The 23,339-nt window shown below is 40.5% G+C and overlaps 1 protein-coding gene across 3 annotated transcripts in view; it reads left to right on the top strand.

Moving 5' to 3' along the window:
- LOC149068065 (monocarboxylate transporter 12-like) overlaps positions 1 to 23,339 on the top strand; it is a 52,677-nt gene that overhangs the window by 17,125 nt on the left and 12,213 nt on the right. The window contains exon 1 of one of the 3 annotated variants that reach the window (XM_089251531.1): positions 18,959 to 19,174. The exons of the other annotated variants lie outside the window; for them this stretch is intronic. The gene's annotated coding sequence lies outside the window, so the exon portion shown is untranslated. Of the gene's footprint in view, positions 1 to 18,958; positions 19,175 to 23,339 lie in introns of those variants that run through there. 3 annotated transcript variants of the gene reach the window in all.

Raw genomic sequence — 23,339 nt, forward strand, 5'->3', positions numbered from 1 at the left:
GCGCAGTATATTCCAATTGTTAAAACTTCTTCCGGACCCGCATCCGCATCCGCTCCGTGTGAAAGGGCCCTAAAAGATACATACATTCTTTCTCTCTCTCTATAATAATCGAAAACTCATATTACCGGTACATAATGTGAAATTATGGTCACTGTACTATAATAAAATTGAGCGATTGTTCTTAGTTACGCGACATAAAATAAATAAGAAAAACTTGTGTACATATAGTAACTCCTCCAAAAAAAGTCAGCCGAGTAGCAGAAAGATGTCAGAGTTCAAACATTAGCTACCACGTCACCCGCCTTAGATATTTCAGAAACCAGGAAAAAATTCATATTTTAATCGAAGTTTCACGAACCGCTGAATTTAACGTTATACTTACCGGCACAAATTAATACTTCAATTTAAAAACGAAATAATTCGGTTTAGAAAAAAATTATAACTTCAAAAAAAGAGTGACTTGCCATGGATTATGGCACTAATGAGAGACTTTCGTTATTGTTTTCTACCCGTTATCTCGTTAATACCGCGCTGAATCGAAGTAACAGCCAAACGTGGACAGCCGAAAAGTTTGAAACGGTTTCTCTGGTTTGTTTTGAGCACATTCATAGTAGAAAAGGCCGTTTCACAAAGATACGTCGTAGGAAAAACAAAGAATAAGTCTGTCCCATCGCCACTTCATGCAAATTTGGATATTCGTTTTTTTTTTCTTTTCCAGAATTTGGCAAGGTTATTAGAATTGTGAGTATTTTAAAGTTTTTTTGTCGGATTCGCCGCAGAGAGCAACAGGCCTACAACGGTAAAATATTCAAACATTACACTCCGCTCATAGTTCGAAAAATATGTGGGTAGATGGCGGTACTATAACAAGCATTACACGGAAACGAGCTTCTCGTTAGTTTCACAGCACGGACACGCACATTCCAACATGCACCAATTCGTTAGAAGTTCCGCAGAGGAATATGGACGAGGTATATGTGTGGTTTAGTAGTAGTAGTTCTTCGTCGGATGACAACTCAGTTAGTTTAAGGGTCTCTTGATACGAAAGGGCTGCTGTCATTTTGTATTCAAGAAAAGGATTCGCGATCCACGTGCATTTGTCCCTTGGATCCATCCCCGTGTTCCAGATAATATTTTTCAAACGGCAATAGCGACATCTTTAAATGCGATTCAGCAACATCTGGAATAAGGGTTTTTGAATGCAAGTCATCTTCTTCCATAACATAATTCGAGCATGACCGAAACATTTCGCAATCATTTTCAGCCAGAGTTTGAGTTTTTCTTTTAAATGATTCAACTTTATTCCAAGAATGAAACTTCGTCGTTTCTAACGATTGAAGTTTCAAATTCAACTCATTTATAGAAGATTTATATGTCGCTGAGGTATGCCAGCACCTCCTAGAGATAGAAGGCCTCTGCATTATTTGCCGTAAACGTCATTCAGACTACCTAGCAAGTTTGCCACATTTTGAAACACAGCATCCTACTTCGTTTCTTCTTATTTTGGCGTAGAATCTTCCCGATTGGCTCACAAATACCGCATAGTGATTGGATGTGGGACATAGAAATCGCCAACTTTGAGTCCGATCATTTCTTTTCCTCACAACGATGATACTGGCACAACCAGGGAATTTTTTTTTCCCTGAATATTCTGAGTGAAAATGGACTACTTACTGACGTCACAAGTAGACTGCGGAGGCCTTATATCTCTAGGAGGTGCTTTGTATGCCAACCTGGCTACCCACTTTTTTATCTTGAAAGTAGTGGGACATATCACTTTTTTTACCAAAAAGAAACAATTCAACTTCCTTTCGAAGTTCATGTGTCCTCTTCAGAACTTTATTTCGGGACAGCCAACGAACTTCCGAATGAAAAAGTATATTTTTGTGATTGGTGTTCATTTCATCGCACGATACTCTCAACAATCTAGTATTCAAAGCGCTGTTTTTTTTATGAAATTAACTATTTTAATCGATTGCAACAGGACTTCGTTAAGTTCAGGAATCATTTTTTCAGAAGCCAGGTTTTGCCTGTGAAGGAAACAGTGCGTTGATATTAAATTATTGCCACTCACAATATCTTTGACTCTAGCGACCAAGTCCGAATGTCTCTACCCATAAGCTTTGCAGCACCGTCAGCGCAAACTCCAACGCAAAATTGGGCCAATCCAGTCCTTTATCTTTCATAAAATTATCCAAAACTTTGAAAATTTCGTTGCCGGTTGTGTTTGCAGCTAATTCCGAAACACTCAAAATGCCTTCCTTCACCTCATTATCAACGTGATCAATAAACCGAACGTACGTAAGCAAAATGCTGTGGTTTTGGACATGAATGGATTCATCCAGTTGTATTGCAAACAATTTTGGCATCTTAATTTTTTTCTACGAGTTGCATTTCAGTGTCTAGTGCCATGGCGGATGTGCACCTTTCTATAGTGTTATTTGACAATGGAATGCCTTTCATTCTAGTATTTACCGCAGACTGGCCTAACGCTTCTCGGCAAGAAGTAATCAAAGAAGTCTTGATGAGTTTTTCGCCAATAGTATACGGTTTTTTGCATTTGGCTATTTATAACAATATCAAGTATGAATCGTCAGTCTTCAAAGTTCAAGAAATAATTTTCTTTCCTGCTTGAAGAGCGCCTTTTTTGTTCATGAAGAACTCAATAGGTTTGTTTGCAAAATCGGGATGTTTCGTGCTGAGATGTATGATGAGACGCTTTTCATGGACAAAACAGTAACACAAATGACGCATTGAGGTCTTGGCAATTGAGTCGGTGTCAGGGCAAAGAATGAAACCACATTTCGAATAATCGTCATTGCATTTACGGACGAGCACTGACTTTTTCTGAGTGACATTAACTATTTTTTCCCCTCGTTATGCACGTCCTGAAACTGAAGATGGTCGTCCTGCTGGCTTGAGTGAGAGAAATCGGTATTTCTAGTTTCACTTTCGATACGAATGAATGAACGCCAGGGTCTTTGCCACCGGACTTATCCCGTTGCCGAGATCTCTTCCAGCCCAGTTTCGTGCCAGAGTCTGGAACAAAGTGAGTGTGTACACCTAACAGTCTGAGTGTGTAGCTAGTGTTGTGTATGATATTTCAGTGCTGCCATCTATACTTCAAATTGTGAGTGAAGCGTAATGATTGAATATTTGTAACGGTGTAGGCCTGCTGCGCTCTGTGGCGAGACTTTTTAACGGGGAGATCGGCTCGCATTCGCGCCTTAAAGTTGGGAACCACAGAAAACCAACTTCAGCCGACCACCACTGTGGGGTTCGAACCCGGATCCTCGCATCGCGAGTCCGTCACTATAACCACTCGACCACCACAGCGGCTCACTTTCGATACGGGATTTTTAACTCCAAAATTGAACAAAGTCCCTTGCCGCTGTGGTGGTCGAGTGGTTATAGTGCCGGACTCGTGATGCGAGAATCCGGGTTCGAACCCCACAGTGGTGGTCGGCTGAAGTTGGTTTTCTGTGGTTCCCAACTTCAAGGCGCAAATGCGAGCCGATCTCCCCGTTAAAAAGTCTCGCCACAGAGAGCAACAGTCCTACAACGATAAATCATTCAACCATAACACTTCACTCATAGTTAGTAAAACTGGGGGCAGATGACAGCAATGTTAACGTTTAGCGCCTTAGAAAAAAAGGGAATTTCTTTTTCTCAACTGTTAAACCATCTCTCATTTATTCAGATTGATTTTAGAAAACCTTAGGTTTGGGATTGAACCCAGAAACCCTCAGGTTTGAGGTTGAAGCCAGAAATCCTCAGGTTTTATATAGATTGATTTTAAAAACCCTCATATCCATAGGGGGGGGGCACATGATGAGATCTGGTACTGCAATTTCTGGATGTAATTAATATGTAAGCTATTACTTCTCTACAGCCAAGTACGGGTGACCCCAGAAAACTTTGTCAGTGCCGTCTTAATACGTGGGCCCACCCTGGAACAACCCGGGGGGCCTCAAGTTTGAAAGGGGTGCTCATGATAACGATATTTGGTCAAAAATTTTCAAGAGCTTCAATATGTGAATAGCGTACTAGACAGGAATTTCTATCCAAGTACGGGGCCTTAGAAAAATTACTGTATCCGGAGGGGGAAGTCGATGGGCTCTTAAAATGACCATGCACTTTTCTTGAGGACCCATGATGTTAAGACGCCCTCCCCGCAAGAGGGAAGTTTACTGATTTCTAACTCAGGAAAAACGTGGGCCAAGGCAACACCCACCTCTTTAGGGGGTGTTAGCCAAGGTCAATATCTCTGAAAATTGATTGGCTCGTCCAATATATGTATTTTATTGTATTATATATATATTAACATTGTTATTGCATTGTATTATTGATTGAATGCCGTTCTTATTTGTCATTTTTATGTGAATGAATAATTGTGGAACGAATTATCCGCGTTTCCATTATTTCTTGAGGGAATTTGATTCGAATAACGAGCACGTTCGCGGAACGAATTAAGCTCGTTAACCGAAGTTCTACTGTATTCTATTTTTCTTTAGTGGTAATTAGGTTGACCATATAACACGTATTTCCCGGGGTATTCCCGTATTTTTCAATAATTTTGGCCACTTCGACTTTTTTGTGAAAAAATGTTCTGATTTTAAACTACTTGAATTAATGTTCTTTACGATATGACGATGTGTCGGGTGGGGCGATTTGTGTGAGTTTGTTGAATCATCCCGTATTTGACGGGACAAACAAATTTTCCCATATTGTTCTTCTCTTGGAGAGCGATCTTGTCCCTCCCCACCGGATTCACGCCTGAGCGAAAGCAAATATCTTTAGCTGTGATTTTAAAGACCCTGGTTTGAGATTGAAGCCAGAAACTCTCAGGTTTGGGATTGAAGCCAGAAACCCTCAGGTTTTAGATTGATTTTAGAAACCCTAAGGTTTGAGATTGATTTTAGAAACCCTAAGGTTTGAGATTTAAGTCAGAAACCCTCGAGGTTTGACACTGAAACCAGAAACCCTCGAGGTTTGAAATCGAAGCCAAAAACCCTCGAGGTTTGAAATCGAAGCCAAAAACCCTCGAGGTTTGAAATCGAAGCCAAAAACCCTCGAGGTTTGAAATCGAAGCCAAAAACCCTCGAGGTTTGAAACTAAATCCAGAAACCCTCAGCCTGCACATAGCGCCGATTTTTTTTTTTCGAAGGAAACAGTACCACACAATTCTGAGAACCAGACACAGTCTGCTTCAATGTCTGATTAAACTCTGTCCGGAATACAGTATTTTGTGTATACCTCGCTGATTTGATGGCTGACATTTAACAGATTTCCCCATTCACACTTGTAATTAGATTTGTAAGAGCATTTTTTACGAGTAGTCAACAACAGCGGCCAACACCTTTGCATTGAGAAGTATGCCGCTTGGTCGCGGGCGTTACTAGCACCTGTCCTTTTAGTCTCCAGGGCATCGGTGAAAATGATATTCCCATCACAGTGACGATGGACCATATCACACATCCACATAGCCATCGGAGTTTTTTTCGGTAAACATGGGAGAGCACTTTTAATTTCCCTAAAAGGTAGCTAATTGTCCAACATTCATGACGGATACTTAAACGTCGCACTACAAAAAACAAAACAAAGGAAAAAGTTCTCTGAGGGGAGGAGACCAGAATGTTCCGCATCCCATTCGCATTGCCTTGAGAACGAGGATCGCCTTGAGTCGAGTGACCATACGTCCCGTATTTCCCGGGGCAGTCCCGGTTTTCTTCCTTTTTCTGCCCATCCCGACTTTTTGGCAAAAGTGTCCCGGTTTTCCCGACGCCTACTTGGATTTTTATTTTTTTATTGAAGTCAAAGATTGAAATTATTTTTCAACTCATGCATTATATTATGATAATTACAACTATAAATAAGAACATTAATCTCCAATATTTGTCTTGCTGGACATTTTATTTCGTGGAATTCATTTTAATCCACTGCAATTTGCAGTAACGCTTCGTTTCCCGGCCATTGCGATTTTTCCGTAATTTCAGCGATATTTGGCAACTTTGTGCACTTTTGGCGTTGTTCTTGGCGATAATTGTTGATGTCCCATATTTACCCTTATTTGGAATCCCAATTTCCCGTATTTCTCTCGAGGAAATATGGTCGGCCTAGCCTTGAGAATGATATTCCCATTGGATTTGAACAAAGGCCCCTCTTCATGGCTATTCCTGCTTGTCACCGCGGAAATCGTTCGCTCGTTTATACTCGGATCTAATGAATTTTGTGGACAGAGATTTGAACAATATGTATTGTTTATGGCGGGGGGGGGGGGGGGAAGTTTCCTGAAATAAATTCCGTTATTCTGTTCAGGAAAACTGCATAGCAAATACAAAATAAAAATGATCTGGAGATGAATCTCTCGCGGCCCGGCACGATCGATGCCACGGCCCGGCGGTTTAGAAACACTGCTTTAAACGGTATGGATGTATAGAAGGTAGTAGTTATTTATTACTTACAGGCAATTCAATTCAATTCTTCGACAATAGCCCCGTCAAATCATCCAAGGACAATTTACTGCCGAATCCCTTCCGGGGGGAGCTGATGCGGATTTTCTTTTATTGTACATAAATAATATTCACAGCAAAATAAAAAAAAAGAAGAAAATATATACATGACATTATATATATAATGATAAGATACATAAATCTTTGTACTCAGGCAATCACAAGGAGAGGCAGGAAAAGAATCACTTGGATAAGAAACCGAACAAAGGTATATGATATCGTGGAAATTATTAAACGTCTAAAATGGAAATGAGCTGGACAGATGGACTACACGTGTTCTATAGTCCGTTTCAGGTTAACTTTGCAGTGAAGAGGAAGCCACGAGGGAACCGCATCACTCGTTGCTATGGGCCTCTTAACCAATGTATCGATGCGCGGCCTCGGTAAGGTATGGCCGATTCTGGCCAATCTCACTGATAAAAGTCTTTTTTTACGTGTAACGTAATTGCACAGTTAAATTAGTAATAATTATAGAATTAAAAAACCCCAGCCGCGATACTTTCAGAAATTAAAATGAGGTTTTTGAAATCATTTGTTTTGTTTCTTGATTAGAAAGTGTTTCAAAAATTTAGGAAAAATAATTATCTTCTATCAGAGCGTGTCACTTACTCTTCATTGATGTGCCGTAAGTAACACTAAAAATTTCAAAAAACATAGTAATATTTTTCTGCAATATTTCCCTTCCCTCTTAGCTGAAATTTATTTATAAAAAAAATTCCAAACAATAGTATGAAAGCAACATATAATTTTAAAATACTGTATATTAACCATTGCTCTCAAAAACTTGGGGATTTTTAGTTTTTTCTTCAATTTATATGGAAAGAAAATAGTGTTAAATAACACTTGTTTTGAAGCCAATCAAAAAAAAAATTGAGAAGATTAACTGTTTTCACGTGTAAATGCAGGAATAGCACCAAATAATAATAATGATACTGAAAAGTTTAGAATTTTTTTACTCACTTTTCTTGCCGAAATTTCCGTCGCTCGACCTCCCCCCTTCCCCGGACGGTATACGTCGATGCCACTTGTTTTCACGATAGTTTTAGTCTTTTGTTACGGTTGATGCGCTGCTCATGGTTATTACGGATGATTCTTATCGAGTTTTGTTTGCAGCGAGTATTCAAAAACCAAAAATATAGTATTCGGGAATGGAAGAGCAGAGAACTTTTAGCGTGGCTATCTCTGGTGAAAATAAAGATACAACTGTCACATAAAAAAGATGAAAGCCCAAACCACTGTGGACCCCCCTCTCCCACTCATTTTATCTGAAGAGAAGGCAAGGGGCATCGGGAGAAACAGGTGGGTGGAAGATGGCGTCCGTTTGTGCGAGTGGAAGACGCGACTCGTGTCAACACTCTCCGTGATCGGAAACTAAAACTATCCCATAAACATGGCAAAAAATAAATAAATAAGAAAAAGGAGGACCTAAAAACCCAAAATTTCTGCACCCATAGAGGGCCTCTCACAATAGTATCGAGACACTCTCGTGGAAGAGAAACACTTCCTGTAATCTATGAGGGAATACACAATATACAGAAACTGGATGTTGTGAAGATATTTATTATTTGAGATGTTAATTTTTTAAGGAAGGAAAGAACTCATCTCTGCCTCTACCGGGAGTGGAGAGCGACACTTAACAAGTGGAAAGCGGCATTCATGTCATATGAGGGAATATCTGAACTCACTGAAGCCTATTTTCGGGAGAAAATAAAACTGATTGTATATTCGTGTTTATGTAAGCCTATAACTGCATGTAAAACTGAATGAAAAATTGCATCGTTATGGGAAATTCAACCAAATAACGATATAAAAATATATATACAGTATATAATTGTGTAACGAAAAAAACACGACAATGATGTACTGGCGGGGAAAATTTCTAGGATATCGCGCCAGAGAATGTTGTTGCCGTTGCTATGGATTTTTGATAATGGTAACCAATATTTTTTATAATTTAAAAATTTTAAACAAATAAACATCGGTACAAAACGATATTTTTTCAGTATTTTTTTCAAAATTATAGAAAAAAAAGAAAGAAATATTCTGTATAAAGGTCAAGTCGGTCATACAGGTCGAAGAAAATGGCTTTCTTTCGTGATCATTCAATTGCCCTCCAGCCAATTCGGGGCAGAATATCATGGATTAGTCTGCCTGAGTGTGTTCAGGGTCGTCCCAGTCCTCCTGCCACATTTTTTAATAAGTGGCTTTTGAGGAGCCTTTTGGCATGGTGGGGAAATTTTATTGATCTCGTGCTTTGATCAGATAGAGCGAACATACGGGGGCGTATGTTCGCCCTATCGAAATAGCCATTATCTGTGTCTCATATCTACAGGGTGATTCTAAATTCATGAGACAAACTTTAAGAGGGTATAAATGACACCTGAACAAAATCATTTTTGATCATAGAATGTGCGGTTGAATCGTAATAGTAATAGAGGGTGTTTTTGGTGAGGTGCTGTTGTGCACTCTCCAAAAACACCCTCTACCGTCTATTGCTTCTATTGCTATTCTACCGCACATTCTATAATCAAAAATGTTTGTTCAGGTGTCTTATATCAGTGTCTTGCAACCTTCAAATTCGTAACCTTTTCATTTTAGCCCATGCCCCGACCATATTTTCTTCTCGTCTCCCCCCCCCCCCCCGTCTTATCCAGGGCTCCCTCAACCTGATCCAGGGAAGAAATCTTTCTTGAATTCAGTAAAACTGAATTTATAGTGAACGGAAATTTTGTAAATAAGGTTGACCCCTGAACCAGCCGACGATCCATAGTGCGAGGGGGGTGATGGGATAATCACCCCCCTCGCACTATGGATCGTCGGCTGGTTCAGGGGATTCTCGTCCGATGGGATAATCACCCCCTCCTCAAGAGTCGAATTATATGATAAAAAAAATATTGATCTGTCGGAATGATCTAATAAACCTACACAATAAATCACCACTCCCTATAATATATCTCCCTGGATTAGCGCCTACCTCGAGCTAGAGTAATATTCAGTGAGCTTCTTTCATGTTGGGATTTTGTGCAGGGCAGTTTCAACATTATTGGTCCCCGAGAAAAGTGATGTTCTGGGGCCTGTAACAATTTATCTGTAAGCTTAATAGCTCTGTATAGAACCCCTCTCTTTATATACGTCTCAGCTCTGTAAGCTCTCATCATATAGGTCTCTAATAGATAGATCTCCATGCGTTAAGATGCAGGCTTTCTTCTCATCTAAATTTTTTCTGAGCTCTGCCCCCATCCCTTCATCCCTTACTTGACCATCTATCATGGCTCTCCTCCCACTTTATTTTCTCCCGTGCCTCCCCCCACTTAAAATACCCCATTTGTCACGGGGGGGGGGGGGGTCATCACCGGTTGAGAACCACTTGTCTTATACCACCTCCTAAAGTTTGTCTCATGAATTCAGAATCGCCCTGTATTGTATACCGGCTCTAAATTTCCCCCCCCCCTTTCATCCTAACAAACTGCGAAGCAGAAATTAAGAAAAACAAGAAAAGAGTCCACCCTTCGAGGCTTCTTTGTTTTTCATGGACGTTCCTTCATTTGCAAACATGTGATAAGGAATCTACTGGAGTCGATGACGTATTGCGTCATTCCCACGGCCTCTCAGTATATGGTGGCACAGTTCGTTTTTCTTTCCATCCTTCTCCTGTTACTGACATTCAGAGTCCGAAGCTTCTTTATTTTTTCAGCCCCCCCCCCCCTTAGCAACAGAGCCATGAAAAAAAAATTGAATAGATTATTCTGTGTGCGAGAGTATATCCTTCCCTCCTATATAAATAGCATTTCCCATCCATCGCTATTGTAGCATAATGGTGATTCATTGAGGCGAAAAACGGGACAGTACCTATTGTCAAGCAAACACTGTCGCCAATCGTTGATAAAAGACGCCAAAAATTGACCGACGACCAAAACAAGTGCTGACTAGCATGCAGAGGCGTCGAAATAAAGAAAATATTGCGGGGAGTGGGGGAAGAGAGGAATGCTGAAAGTTTGATAATTGTCCCGTGTATATATACGGGACTCAAACCCTTATGCAAGGGATGGAATGATGCGTTGCATTGTATATTCATTAATTATTGAGGTGGGGGTGTCTCAGCTCCTTCATAAAATTTATTGGGGCGGGGGAGGGGAGGTCGTCTAGGACAGGCTCAGCCCATAGGTGTTGGCCTACCTCAGAGTGTTTGAAAGAGGACTCCCTTCTGTTGGGTATAAACAATGACCTTCAAATACCCAACAACAGAAAGAATTCGTCAAATAAAACGACTACTAAACCACACATTTACCTTGTCCATATTCCTCTGCGGAACTTCTAACGAATTGGTACATGTTAGAATGTGCGTGTCAGCGTTGTGAACCTGGTGTGAAGCTTGTTTCTGTGTAATGTTTGTTATAGTGCTGCCATCTACCACATATTTTTCGAACTATGCGTGAAGTTTAATGTTTGAAGATTTCACCGTTGTAGGCCTGTTGCTCTCTGCGGCCCAATAAAACGACTGTGGCGCCATCTTTTAGTTAGAAACTTAATTAATTTTGCAAACCGATGTGTTTAGAACTCCAGGTCCGCCCATAACAAACGTGTAGCACTCGTTCCATCTTCCTGTCTGTCACTATTTAAAAAGAGTACAAGAGTTATGTCGTTTCAACGTACATATTTCCGTGAAAAGATTCTACACTTTAACCACTGAGTAAAAAGAACCAATTGCATTTCGGGTTGGTGTTGGGAGCTTTGGAAGAATTATGAAACAAAAAAGGGGGATTGCGTTCAAACTGCGAGAATGTTTATGATATCCTAAATCAGTGATGTTCAACCTCTTGGGTTTTCTGAGCTGCATTGGGGCGAGGGGGGTCTTGTTTTGAACCACTTTTGGGATGTGAAAAATAGCTGATAAAAAGCACATTGAAGTCAAATCTATTATTTTTAAAACAAAGAAAAATCAGCTAAGCCATTTTTGTTTTCTCTGTTTAGGGTAGGGTGTGGGCCAACTCATGCCACGCTTGCCACAAGTTGCACGCCATGAGTGGCATGCGAACGATTTTCCAAAAACTAAAGATATTCTATTTGTCAATAAAAGAAATTCTGCGCAGCTTCTAACCTCTTTACGACCACGAGCGTAATATTACGCCCAAACACCAGTTCAAAAGTGAATTCAAACATGTGAAGTTCTCTCTGTGTTTTCTTGTTCGAGAAAAATAACGGGGAAATATGGCACATCGCCAATTATCGCCAAAAACGATGCCAAAAGTAATCAAAGTCGCCAACTCATGCTAAAATCACACAAAAGTCGCCAACTCATGCTAAAATCACACAAAAGTCGCCAATCACGGGAAATGATGCGCCACTTCAAATTGCAGTGGATTAAAAAAAAAAAAGAAGACAAATGTGTGAGATATGAATATTCTTGTTTGTAGTCGTAATCATCGTAATATAATTTCTGAGTTGGAAAGATAATTTTAATCTTTAATTCGAAGAATAAGAAGTAAAGTTGTCTTCGTTGAAAATACGTGAAAAACCGAGACATTTTTTCAGAAGAGTCGGGACAGCCAAAAAAAATTTAAAAAAACCAGGACGGTTCTGAAAAATGCGGGACGTATGATCACCCGACTTGTACATGAAGTGGTTAAACAATATCTCTTTCTTATAAATGATGGGTCTTGTATAGGCCACCAAACCAAAAATTTAGTATGGTAGGCGCTCTTAAAATACTAGCTACTGTATGTGATGACTTTCTATTTAATGCGTTTGCGTTTCTGCTTGGTTTTTCATCTTTGGACATCCCATGTGTTTCTGGACGTCCCATGTGTACGATATTCAGGATCGCCAGCATTGTATAATACAGTTACATCGGATACCCATGAATTCTTGGGGGAGGGAGGGTAGCTAGCTCCTATTACAAAGTTTATTAGGAGGAGGAAAGCCCAAGCAGCCCGAGTCCTCAGGTTACGGTGCTTATGTCCAACACGGTGTAGGTAAGACGAACTTATAGTTTAGTTTAAAACCGAGCACGCCCAGGCTCTGTCGCTTTTGGGATATAAGCTCATTGATCGTGAGATCGTGGGCGTGCCGGAAGAAACTCAAACCGGCAAGCCGGCCGGGAAAGCACACCTGGTTCGGACCAACACCCTGCCAACCCCCCAAGCAGCACAGCCACATCCCCCCCACCCAAACCCCCCAATCCCCGGGCACATCACCGCTCGACAAAGTCAGGACAGCACCGCGAGTGCGATTCCCCCTCCGTCCCGACACCCACGGCAAGGCCCCGCCGGTGCGGTCCACAGCGCCCCAACACCCCCCCCCCACGTCTCGCGAAGGGAGACCCCCCCCCCCCCGACCACCCCGACCCCCAAGAACTTCTATTGTGGATATGAGAGAGCAATTTTTTACAGGACGGGAACATCGCTTCTCATCAAGGAAAACATGGAACGCCTCGCAACAAGGGCCTCAATCGGAGCGTTATTCTTGACTACGTATGAAGTTGTTTGATTTGTCGACATTCAATCTTGTTCTCCTTGTTATTTCAAGATGAATTTATACTGATATACGTTCATAAACAATCTGAATTGTGATAATCGAATTCGTGACTCAAAGGTGAAAATTTTGAACTCAAAAGAGTGACAAACGGAATATATTTACGAAAATAAGAGGAGAGCTGAACAATATTTAGTACGAACGGAGAGAATGTCTCTGTCCCGTAAAGCGGGACGTATGGTTTTCTGTGTTAAAATTCGTAGAGTGGCATGCGCATGGAAAATATAAGCCAAGTGGTTGTGCCACTGCTAGGAAAAAGGTCAGCTATCCCTGGTTTAAGCCAAAGCATACTTAAAATCTAACAGCGAAACTCTAAAATATATTAGATAAATATTCGCTCAGTTTGAACCTGCTTATTGGTGGACTGGATCAACACCCCCCCCCCCCCCTATAGATAAGATATAGATGTTATCTATAGGGGGTGTTGACTGGATACCATGGATATAAATTAGGGTTTCCCAAAGGGGCGTGGATGCAACTTACCGGGGAAGCGGTAATACTTACGGATACAAAAAAAAGTTGGGAAACTATGATATAAATACAGTGAAACCTCGATATAACTATACTCCGTGGACCAAGAAAAAATATCGTTGTAATGTAGATGGATTTATCGTTACATCGAATATCGTCGTGGCGAGGTTTCACTGTAATATAAAGAATTAGAATGGATGGAGATACATCTGATCAAAATGCCCCATATTTTTTTTTTTTTTGCTCATTCGACAACCCCATGAAGATTAGTAATACAGTAGAACCTCTCGAAAACGGGCACCCACGGGAGCGATCATTTATTTAATGAAGAGGAATGTCTGTTAATGGATAGTAAAAATGCATTGAGGCCCGTCGACGTCATTAAAAAAAAAAGTATCCGCTAACGGGATGTGTCCGTTATGGGACATTCCACTGTAATAACGAATTGAAGACCATGCCCTTGAACTAACAAGAAAAAACATGCCATTTTTAACAGAACGATAGGAAAAAAACGGGACTTTTATATCGAAACGATGGGACAGAACGGCGAGACGGCTTAAAAGGCTGTGTGTCGTGCCTCAAACGATTTGCTATCCTAGTAATTTAATTTAGTCGCAATGGGCAGTATGTGGTGACCATCTGAACCATATTGTACGGGACACATTCACGAACTTTTCCGTTTTTTTTTTGGTCGTGACCAGTTTTTGCAGAACTGTCCCGTTTTTTAATACCAAGCTTACTCTAATGTTCCTATTTCTAGTACTCTCTGATTTTTAATTGCCCGCCCGTTAGCAATTTTTTATACATGTATCAAAACATAAAAAAATCCACACTTTGATCTCTCACTATTCCGCCTCAACATTTCTCAGGAAACAATAAGTTCAATGGAAACAGTATTATAATCACTAATTAAAATATCCTAACAAACGGTGTTGCATTGAAACAGTTTCAAATCAATATCTCATTGAGACCTGGTGGCATAATTTTGTGAAATCCTCTTACACAGACAGGTTACAAAGTGTGCGTATGTGTTTTTTTTTTCCCTCTTTTCTCTTTTTTGTGTGTAATCTTACATTTCCACATATAATTGGCGATTACTCCCACGCGTTTAGCAAGTTTTCTGGTGAGAACAGGCGATATCCCACGTTCAAGATTCTTATTTCCAGAATTTTTCTGGGTGAAATATAGTCAGCCCGTTGCTAGTGATAGTTTCAAAAAAATTGGCGAATTTTGGCTGCTGTCCCGATTTCGACCTATTGAAATATGGTCAACCAAAGAATAGATTCTTTTTGATTTATTTATTTTCTTTATCATTTTCTTTTTCATCAAAACGTGATGTTCTCGTGATTTCTGAATAATCTTTATATATATATATATACTCTATATAGTATATATATATATATATATATATACTCTCACACACACATTATCACATATTTCATCTCATTCTTAGGACCGAGATCCATTGTCGTCATGAACAGAGAAAGAGTCGTTCGTATTCTGCGGCGCTGAATAATTCTGAAAAGACCGAAATATCGATCAATAAAGAAATCTATCCGGTTTCCCTTCCTCGGGTTATTTATCGATGATTTGGCGACTTATTTTCGTTAGAGGAAAAGACCTTTTTTCGGATGTATTTCATCATAGAAGGAAAATAATATTTCTTATTCTTTTATTTGTGTCTCGAAAAATTACATCGTGTTAACAGATTTTCATTTTGCGCTATTTCATTCAATCACGTTTCGGTGCGCAAAGGACAAAGTGTCTAACAGATGGCATTGGCGTGGGAACCAATAGCAGTGAGCCTCTCTACTTTTCTACGGGAAGACAGAATGTGAGACTCGTTTTGAATGGTCAACACGTCAATCAGTAGGGTGACTACAATTTTATTCGATAATTTTGGCCGCCCCGATTTTTTTTTTTTTACGAAAATGTCCCGTTTTTTCAATAAAAAAACTTTTTTTTCTTAGTTAAAAGGTTCAGATAATACAGGGTGGACAAAAAGTCACCTTTTGCTTCTTAAAACGCCCTCTATATCATATGGATGTGTGATTTTCTCCGAAATTGATGTCGTAGAGTCGAATTTTATTTGCAGAAAAACAAAGTTCAAAATTTTGCCGATTGGTGGCGCACTAGCTCTCTCATCCTAGCGTTCTGGTGACAAATTCAATCTGAAATGAATTTTATCTGAATCGCTCGATTTTATTTTCTGACAGAAATCAATCAAAGAAATAATTTCAAAATTAACGAAAGAATTAAAAGTGTCCCGCGGCAAATCCCCAGATCAATTGAGTGTTGTGAACGCAGTTGATTGATCAGTTGAGTGTCTTGAACTGCAGTGCAGTTCCACAGCACTTAAGCGACTCATTTCCAGCTCACTTTAGTGATCCGCTGCACATTTGCAGATCACTTAAGCCGATTAATAGATAATTCAAGCGGCCAATGACGCATTTACAGATCATTTAAGCGACCTGCGGCGCTGCTCCTGATCAACTAATCAAGTGGCCCTGCTTTCTCCTAAAGGTTGAACACCCTTGCCCTAGTATACTGATTGGCAAACTACGGTCCGTAGACCAAACGTGGTCCGCTTGAATGTGATATCCGGCCCACCGCAGATTTCAAACTAATAGCATAGACATTTTCGATTTCACAGTGTATTTGAAAAAAAAATTCATTTTACGGGGATGAACCCTTTTTTACATATGAAAAATACAGTTGCGCGAGTTTAAATAAATGGAAATTTATCTAAAAACTTTTACATATGCAAAAAAAAAGTTTAACACATATGCAATATATAAATATGCATATAGAGTTGTTAAAATATACTTACTGTATTTGTTTTTTCCACAGTTGTGAACCCATATTGTCTCGTTAAATAAGACATTGCAAATTTTACAATAAAACCGTTCTTTCAGTATTTCTAAAAGGGATAATACTAAACAAATGAAGGTCCCAGATATGATCATTATAATGAAGCGATATCATCATTATCATATCTGGGAGCCCTCTCTACTACATGATCATATCTGGGCCCCGTTGGGCTCAGATACGATCATGTATATACTACTACCGCGACAATCTTCAAAGACGACACTGCACATTTCAGCTCTGAGCATAAAATTCCAAGTGCCGTATTACTTCCCCCCTCCCCTCTTTAGCCGGCATGCCGGGAAACAGCGACCGAGACCAGCATGCCTGGAATTTTTAGAGTCACAGATTCTAGAAAAATTCTTATATGAATACTGTATCTTTTTATTTTAGAAATCGATTGAATTTCCTCCATTACAATTGATTGAAATGCAAATCATGATCTTTTCTTCGCTTTCCTCGGCTTGTCAGGAACGGACCAGACCCTAACATTTTTAGTACTCTGGTGGGTCAGTGGTAGGGCCCGCCCTTTCTGCAGCGTGCGATTAGACCCTAATATTCAAAAAAGCTGATGTCCCTTGAGTTTTACTGCAATCATGCGGGGAAATACGGTCCGCCAGCCATATTTTTATTTTATTTTTTTTGGAACGCTTCTAAAAAAGTTTGCCCATCACTGGTCTAGTATAGTTTTTGATGTCGTGGACCCAGTGTCGTCTTAACGCATGGGTCCACCCGGGCAGGGTCCGGGGATCTCAAGAGAAAAAAGGGGCCACACGAAAATGAAATGTGGTTGAAATTTTCGAGAATTTATTTGGTAGGGCCTCAGAAAAACCCCTTGGCGCCCGGGGGCCCATGATGCTTTTAAGACGGCCCTGCGTGGAGCCACTACTCTCCGTAGCGCCGAAGATCAATTTCGACGAAACCCTACCATAAAATCCAAAATTTATTGTTTTTTTTATTGTTATTACAATTTGCACATCATAGAATAATATTGATTACAATTTTGCTGCACAAAATGTGTTATCCATGCAATGGCAGTAAATGAAAAGTATCCCGTGGAGACTCAGGGCAGGATTGACCCATATGAAGGCCCCAAGCACGCAAGTGATTTTGGTGCCTCCCCCCCCCCCCCTTACTTTTAACCTTAACGCATGACCTCATGACAATTAGATCTGTCTACAATTTTCACGAATGAATGTGTAAATAGGTAATCAATTATCTTTAGTGTGTGTGTGGGGGGGGGGAGCGATTCAGAAAAATCATTTCACTCAAAGCCTACAATCCCACGGCTCGGGAACATCGATTGTCGGGAGGCCTCATGACAATTTGATCTGGTTAAAGTTTTGGAATGAGTTAAATACGCAAATTAAGTAAGGTAGTAAGCAGACCACCCCGCTTCGAAAAATACACTGGATGCAAATATACATCTGTGTATCGATTTATATAGATACATTGAGTGCATATGCTCTTCGCCCCCCCCCCTCCAAGAAAAAGTCACGACGCCCCCAGAAAAAGTTGAAATAACGGTCCTGGTAGTAAGATAGTCAGGTATTTATACCAAGTGGGGAGGGGCCCCTCAGAAAAATTTGTTTTACCCAGAGGCCTATGATGCTGTTGAGACAGCTCTGGGCCTACGGTACTTTAAGGAAATACAGCAAAATTTCAATCCAAATACTGAGTATTTTGACACAAGTTCTTGTTTACAATTAACTTAGTTTTTCTGCTTTCGTGTCACCTTCGGGGGCCGCAACTAGAAACTAAAATTTACCCTGATAATAGTGGGGGAGATCTGTATCCATTTCACCCCCCCCCCCCCACAATTTTTAACGAAAAAATAGTAAACTCGGTACCCTTCTTGGTCGAGAGCCTGCGCACCAGAATCCCCCGCCCTCCCTGTCCTCAATCAGTTGCAGCCCTGGTAAATCTTGCAGTTGGTCTCAGCCGTGGTCTCAGTTGCAGCTCTTGAAGTTTTAGTATTTTCTACCAGATAGCAGGGCCGTCTTAAGAGCATCATGGGCCCCCGGGCAAAGTGGTATTTCTGAGGCTCTACCTATAGTAAATTTTAGAAAATTTCAACCCGATCTCATTTTTGTGAGGCCCTTCTTCTCCTGAGGCCCCCGGGCCGTGCCCATGCGTTAAGACGGCACTGCCACATAGTTGGTGCCCGGAGAAAAAAAAAAGATAAATTAGTACTATATACTTGACCATTTTTTTTTTGTGGTGCCTCTTTTCTCTTGATGCCCTAAGCACGTGGTTATTTTGCTTTATGGTTAATCCGGCCCTGCGTGGAGACCCCCCCCCCCCCTTACAAAGTACTCACTGACCACCGGAGGTCTGCGCGGAACAGGATTGAGGAAAGATTAAAGTATAAAGAATAAAATTTAAAAAAAAAACACTAGTATTAGTGCCTGTTGCCAAAATTGGCGGATATTTTTGGCTGTTTTCTTCGGGATTTTTACGCCCCGTCCCCCTCCCTCTTTTCACCCATCACGATCCATTAAGATCGAGGGTTGCCAAAACGAGTGCGCAGGGAATGACGTCAACACCCACCCTCCCCTCTCGTGGCCACGATCATTCCATCGACTGTGAGCTGTGTTAAAATGCATGTCCGTCAGCTGATTGCCGTCAGTACTCGGTTGCTGTGTGCTCAAGGAATCCCGGGTAGCGTCGAGGAGGTTTGCACTGAGGAAATAGCACTACATAGGCTACCCCCCCACCTGTAAATAAATTTACTTTTCTCCACAAATGGGGTGAACATCCAGCGGTGATTATCCTTTCGGACGGTCCCTTTGGTGAGTGCTACCACTGATCTCTCTTATCCTTATAAGCGGAGTGACCTTCTAAACTGATTTGCATATAAAAATATGAATTATGATTATTATTATTTTTAAATTTCTGGCATAATTATTCACGAGGATGCTCGTTATGTCAACTACACGTACATTATTACATCGCTCGTAATTACTATTGCGCGGTGTTGCATCATCGTAACGGTGAGTCAGTGAACGACGTCGGGGGGGGGGGGAATTATCCCTAATGTGTTCACTCATTAAGCGTAATTTGTGCAGAATTAATTAATTTTTTTACAAATTTGGTTTTTAAAACGTGAATATTTTACATGTTTCTTTCCTAACATTGGAAAAAATAACATTAAAAAAATCCTAACAATAAAAAATTTCAATTGACGTGGCAGTAATTTCAGAAATTTTTTTTCAGTGCATTGAAATTATTGTTAGTGTTACAAATTAGTATTATATTTTTAAAGTTTTAATAACTTCCATGCGTGTTTTTTTTTTTAAAAAAAACCTTAAATTATGAGTAAATATTCGTTTTTTAGACATTTCGAATTAGGGGCAGTTCAAGTATTACGTCAGCAAAATTTTAGCAGTTTTTGACCCCCCCCCCCCCATCCCCGTCAGCAAAATTTCGTCAGCACTGTCCCCCGACCTCCTAACGCATATTGGTGGGATCAGAAACGTATACGATAGGGGGGCTGGGGGCATAGGGGGCTCGTGCGCCTTCCCCCCCCCCCAGACTACAAAAATTATTTTTTAATGCAAAAAAAAAAAAAAAAATATATATATATATATATATATATATATATATATATATATATATATATATATAATTATTATTTTTTTTAATTGAAATTTCGGAAGAAAATACCTTAATATGTGTTATGATCAATTTCTGTTAATTTCAATGCTATTTGAAGGGTAAGAATTCAAAATGTCTGTCTTTTTAAAAAATGCATTGCGACCTCACGCTTTAAGCCAGCCATCTTCAACCTGTTGCTCGCGAGCACCAAGAGTGCTCAATTCCGTGCGTCCGATTTCGTGCTCGCAAGCACTTGACCAACGCTTCCATCGAACTCCCTGCAAAAAAATTTCCTTCAAAGATTGCAATTTCGCAGATTTCAGCCATACCTGCGTCAAAGTTGCCGTCAGGGGTGTTCTTGGTTTTATAATGGGCATATGCAGCACTTACGACTGGAGAAAGGGTGAAGCCCTACTGCTCTAAAACATATATGCTAAACCCATGGCCCTCGAGGCTATCTGATGTGACCCGCCACCTGAAACCTAATTTTGTAAAAATGAACTTTTTACAGATCGCTCAATAGACCCGTGGCACACTTTTAGAGCGCTTAAGCTGCCCGCAGTGCAGTTCATCACTCAAGTTACCCGCGGCACATTCCCAGATTACTGAAATGATCCGCGGCACGTTACCAGATAACCCCTTTACATAGGGTGGACAAAAAGTCTGTAGAAACTCTAAAAATGAATAAAAACCGGAAAAATAACTGAAAGAAAGTTTGCAGGGTTAGCATCGCTAGGTCACAGGAATTTCTTTGACGGGGAAAACAAAACTGCCGATAGGTAGCGCTGACGTACACAAGTCAAAGAAAAGATACGTAAATAACGAACAGAAGAAGGCCCCCCCCCCAAATCATTTTATTACAGCAGTATGTGTCCCACATGACCACCACCACAGGGAATAACACATTGCAGACGAGTCACAAATCCAGTAACGGCAGAGTGCAGCAGGCCCACATGCACGGTTTACAAGGGTGAACTGCTTGTGGATTAGGAGCGCAAGTTCTTATAACCGTCTCGTTAGCATATTTTCACCGAAGTCGCTCGTACCAGCGCCACCCATCGGTTTTTTTCCCCTGTTTTAAAAAAAAATCCCGTGACCTAGCGATGCTAACCCTGCAAACCGTTTTTTATTTTGGTTTTTTTCCAGTTTTTATTCATTTTTAAAGTCTGTACTGACTTTCTGCCCACCCTGTATATGGGATTTCAAATTCTGAGTGCAGTCGAATCCAGATTTAAAGAATACCGTGTTATAGCGAAAATCTCGTTTCAACGAACACTTTTCTAGATTCCCCCAAATATGTTTCCAGTGTAACGAAATGATTTCACCGGTCTCTTGGAGTTCGTATAACGGGATTCGACTGTACTAAGCTCAGAACGGTTTCACAAAATACTGCGGAGTGGATATTTTCCACCACTCCTGTAAACGCGTTTGCCACGTGGGAACAGATGATTATAACTTAATAATCGCTGCTAATTCGGCAATTACCTTGCGATTATACTTTTGTTTCAGAGAAATGTTGCATTTTTCATTTTAAAAAAAAATCGCAAAACTCCGAGTTCACGTAACTTTGGGTAGCGTAAATAGGGCTGTATTACCGTGTGTATGAAGCTTCCCCACCCCCTTCCAACTTTTTCTTACACACACTGCCGAGTCTCTATTGACATATCTCCACCACCAACCCATCTGCTTGTCGGATCACGCATCAGTTTCTCTACGGAACCGGTTTCGGAGAAAAGAAAGCGTTTCACTTTCTGTGATGATTTCTTTTCCCTCGTAGGATTTCACTCTTATGTAGCTAAAGAAGTTAGCTTCAAAAAAATTGAAGAGTCGAGTTCGTGTCGAAAAGGCCTTACTTGCTTTGCTCTCATGGAGCCCCCCTTCCCCAAAGGTGCAAATGGGGAGGGGGGCTCGTAATAATGAAACTAAAATAGCAAAAAAAAAAATTTAATTTTATAGCAGCGTCAACATTTTAAATTATTGGTGACCGGCATTGGTCATAAAAATCGTGGGGGGGGGGGGGGAAGAGTGTCTCGGTCGCAGAGCTTTTTGATATTTCGGAGCTGGGCCCCCGGGCTGGATGTCCATCAGTCTCCCTTATATGGGGGAAATGCTCTTGAATGCTCAAAAAATGTTGATTTCTAATGAAAGTTGTTGAATGCGAGTTTTCACAAAAGTGACCGCTTAAGCGGAGTGGAGTGTAGAGACTCACTATTAGGAGTTCAATAATATTAGAAAGCCAAAGAAGACAATCGGAATTTCAGAAAAGTGACCCGGTAAGAAGAGTGACGCGTTATATCCGGATGACTCACTAACGAAATTTGACTGTATAGGGGATTTAAGTGCACCCACATGAGAAGGTGGGCATTTATTAATTTTTATACTCATTTATTATTCGTCTGCTCAGCATGATCCAAAACTTTATTGGGGGTGGCAAGTACCCTGTGCCTTCAGTGCCTATATGTCACCCCACACAAAGTGTACATTAGATTTAACTTATTTAACAGGGTGCGTTAGCCCAGGTCAATAAGATACTCTCCTAAAGTACCAAAGGGTGTTTAGAGGTGTCGCGAGTTCGACACTCGATTCGACCTTGCCAGGAAATTTTCCTGACGCTGAAATACGACAGAAACGGCGACAACATGAACACACAGGAAACGATTGCTACCGCAGGAAGAGGTTAGCGCACCAACCTCCCGATGAGTATAAAATATGGCAAAATGTCGAACTCTGCCTGTCGGAATCGGCAATGAATTGTGGATCCCGGTGTAATTAGTCCTCGTAAGCAGAAAATGACCGTGGTGCACCAAAATGGTCAAACTTATTTCCGATTTATATTCTGTATTAATCTATATATATATAATTGATTTTGTGTGTGTTTCCTAAACAAATCTGCAATTTTAGATGGATCATCGCTAAATTTCGCATATATACCAAATGGGACCCGACTTGAACGATAGGCAACTTTAAAAGTTCGCCAGAGCTGGACAAATGCCCGAAATGGGCAAAAAACTGTCGGGCAACATTTTTTTACCATTGTTCTCGTTTCATCAGCATTGTTTCTTGATACTTGGCACACAAGTTAGAAAACATTTCATTCTCTTTTGATCTTTCTGTTTACGTTCTTCTATTTTTTTTTTAATTGCATCCCAAAAACAACTGCTTGCAAAAACTGTAATATTATCTTTAGGCGTTCATCTTTCTAATGTTTTAAACATACCGTAAGCGGAGATGACTTTGTGGCACTCGGTCTTTATTTGGTTTTTTTTTTTAATCTAGCGCCAAGCTCGGAAGCAACACGAACTTGCAACGCCACAATCTGGAACGTACTGCAACTTATCGGTCACTCTGCTCCGTTCGTTA

This window comes from Pholcus phalangioides, unplaced genomic scaffold (genome assembly GCF_987345545.1).
Source record: "Pholcus phalangioides strain wild (caught in Gottingen) unplaced genomic scaffold, Ppha-v1.0 ptg000027l_1, whole genome shotgun sequence".
Taxonomy (NCBI): domain Eukaryota; kingdom Metazoa; phylum Arthropoda; class Arachnida; order Araneae; family Pholcidae; genus Pholcus; species Pholcus phalangioides.